General features: G+C 40.4%; 1 protein-coding gene across 2 annotated transcripts in view; it reads right to left on the reverse strand.

Moving 5' to 3' along the window:
* Positions 1 to 2,982: 2,982 nt before the first annotated feature.
* LOC105490283 (zinc finger MYM-type containing 5) overlaps positions 2,983 to 3,159 on the reverse strand; it is a 37,671-nt gene continuing 37,494 nt past the window's right edge. For both annotated transcript variants that reach the window (XM_011755752.2, XM_011755759.3), the window contains exon 9: positions 2,983 to 3,159. This exon is cut by the window's right edge and continues 1,415 nt beyond it. The gene's annotated coding sequence lies outside the window, so the exon portion shown is untranslated.

Here is a 3,159-nt window from a genome sequence, read left to right on the forward strand (position 1 = left end):
AATCAGAAGTAAGGCCGGGGGCGGTGGCTCAAGCCTGTAATCCCAGCACTTTGGGAGGCCGAGGCGGGCGGATCACAAGGTCAGGAGATCGAGACCACAGTGAAACCCCGTCTCTACTAAAAATACAAAAAATTAGCCGGGCGCGGTGGCGGGCGCCTGTAGTCCTAGCTACTCAGGAGGCTGAGGCAGGAGAATGGCGTGAACCCAGGAGGCAGAGCCTGCAGTGAGCCGAGATCGCGCCACTGCACTCCAGCCTGGGCAACAGCGTGAGACTCCGTCTCAAAAAAAAAAAAAAAAAAAAAAAGAAAATCAGAAGTTTATGAAAACAATCTCAGTTGTCCTCAGTGAGATGAGAAAACCAGTAAGTCAATATTAATTGGCACTGCCATTTTCTTCAAGACTATTGAGACTGTCCTTTCTAATTTTTGATATAAAATTAGTAGTAGGAGATAATTTTTTCTAATGATTTTTCCCAGTGAAGTAGCTAAAAAGATGAAAAGAAACCCTGGGTACAGTCCAGATCAGTGATGACAGTTAGCGCAGCTGGGGAGGTGAGGGATGGTAAATAGGACCTTCACGTCTATGTTTTCTCCCTTCCTTCCTTATAGTGAGCACACATTAATTTTACATTAAAAAAATAAAAATCAGGCCAGGCGCGGTGGTTCACACCTGTAATCCCAGCACTGTGGGAGGACGAAGCGGGCGGATCACCTGAGGTCCGAGTTCGAGACCAGCTTGGCCAATATGGCAAAACCCATCTCTACTAAAAATACAAAAAATTAGCCAGGCATGGTGGTGGGCACCTATAATCCCAGCTACTCGGGAGGCTGAGGCAGGAGAATCGCTTGAACCTGGGAGGCAAGATCGTGCCATTGCACTCCAGCCTGGGCAACAAGAGCAAAACTCTGCCTCTAAATAAATAAATGAATAAATAAATAAATAAAAATTAAAAACTAAAAACTAGAAAAGGAAAAAAATTAAATTATTCCTGTACAGCCATACTTGCATTTTTATCTTCTCTTCTTAACTTAGTTGATTTTTTTTTTTAAAGGGGTAGGGGTTTTATTATGTTGCCTCATCTGGACTCCAACTCCTGGGCTCCAGGGATCCTCCCTCAGTCTACCAAGCAGTAGGGACTACAGGTTTATGCCACTGAGCCCGTATCATCTAACACTGTATTATGAAAGGTGTCAAACATATGGAAAATTTGAAGGCTATTTACAAGGAACATAGGTCAATGAAACACCTGTCTTTTGAATTTTTTACCTTTAATTACTATGTGTGGAATTGATAGCGCCTTCTAGGTGTGCAGTATGATGATGAAATAAATGAATTTAAGGTGAGGATCTAATTTTATTTTTTAAATTGATAAATCTGATAGTTATGCCAAATTATCTCAAGCAGCCACTGATTGATTTCAGTAGTTGGCTCAAATACAAAAGAGTCTAATTATACTACGAATCTGTGATTCAGTTGATTGACAAGCTTTAATGAAATAATGACTATATTTGTTTATTTATTTTAGAGACAGGGTCTCACTCTGTCACCCAGGCTGGAGTGCAGCAGCATGTTCTCGGCTCACCGCAACCTCTGCCTCCTGGGTTTAAGCGATTCTCATGCCTCAGCCTCCCAAGTAGCTGGGATTACAGGCATGCGCCACCACACTAATTTTTGTACTTTAACAGAGACGGGGTTTCACTATGTTGGCCAGGCTGGTTTTGAATCCCTGACCTCAAGTGATTTACCCCACTCAGCCTCCCAAAGTGCTGGGATTATAAGCATGAGCCACCGTGCCCAGTCTGAAATAATGAGTACGTTGATAACTTGCAAACAGCTGGGCGCAGTGGCTCATGCCTGTAATCCCAGCACTTTGGGAGGCCGAGGCGGATGGATCACAAGGTCAGGAGACCGAGACCATCCTGGCTAACACGGTGAAACCCCATCTCTACTAAAAAATACAAAAAATTAGCTGGGCGTGGTGGCGGGCACCTGTAGTCCCAGCTATTCAGGAGGCTGAGGCATGAGAATGGCATGAACCCAGGAGGCGGAGCTTGCAGTGAGCCGAGATGGCACCACTGCACTCCAGCCTGGGTGACAGAGCAAGACTCCAACTTAAAAAAAAAAAAAAAGAAAGAAAGAAAGATAATTTGCAAACAAATTTCAAAACTTATTCTACATCTCTAGAGTATTCTCTGGGCTGCTAGAGAATCCCAAACATCCCAAAGCCACATTTAGATCCAAGTCTGAAAATACTAAATGATCTAGTTGTCAAAAATCAAAATGGTGGCCAGGCATGGTGGCTCAAGCCTGTAATTCCAGCACTTTGGGAGGCTGAGGTGGGAGGATCGCTTGAGACCAGGAGTTCAAGACTAGCTTGGACAACATAGTGAGACCCTATCTCTATTTAAAACAAACAAACAAACATTCAAAATGGTTAGAAGTTAATGAGGATGATTCTCATGGGTATTCCAAAATACACTGGCATCGTTGAGAGTCTGCAAGTATTCCTAGTGTCATCCCATAAGAATGCACCTTGTGTTCTAGTCGCTGCTCATATGCCATTTTGTTTCACAGGAATAGTATATAAAAATTTAATATATTATAAAATTGACATCAGAAATCAGAAACAGAAGGGAGATTTACTAAATACACAGTGATGGGGCTGCTGACCATCTAAAATAACTTAGATTCCTAATTTTCATTGGTGTGTCTCAAATTTCAAGCATGCCATCTCTTTTCACAGGGAGGAAAAAGCCCATAACACTTGAAGGTTAACTTAATATATACTTATTTTAATATTTTTTATATTTTTATCAACATAAAATAGGTAAATATACTTACAGTTCACATACAATAATAAATGCTAAAACATTTACAAATTAAATTAAAACAAAAATAAAACCAATAAAATGGAAATTAACCATCATTAACATAACAAATAATGCTGTTTTGTTCAAATAAAAACATTTTGCTCAAACGAAGTAAATCACAAGTATTTGGTTTAATAGCAAAAAGCTGTAGTTTCACATCCCATTCTGTAAACTGAGTAGTTTTACTTTAATAATAATGTTGAGAATGCTTGTTCACATAAGTATCTTATTCAAACTAGTATTGATCAATTCAAGCCTTTCTTTCCTCTTTTAAGGTAATTAGAACACT

Source organism: Macaca nemestrina, chromosome 16 (assembly GCF_043159975.1).
Source record: "Macaca nemestrina isolate mMacNem1 chromosome 16, mMacNem.hap1, whole genome shotgun sequence".
Lineage (NCBI taxonomy): Eukaryota > Metazoa > Chordata > Mammalia > Primates > Cercopithecidae > Macaca > Macaca nemestrina.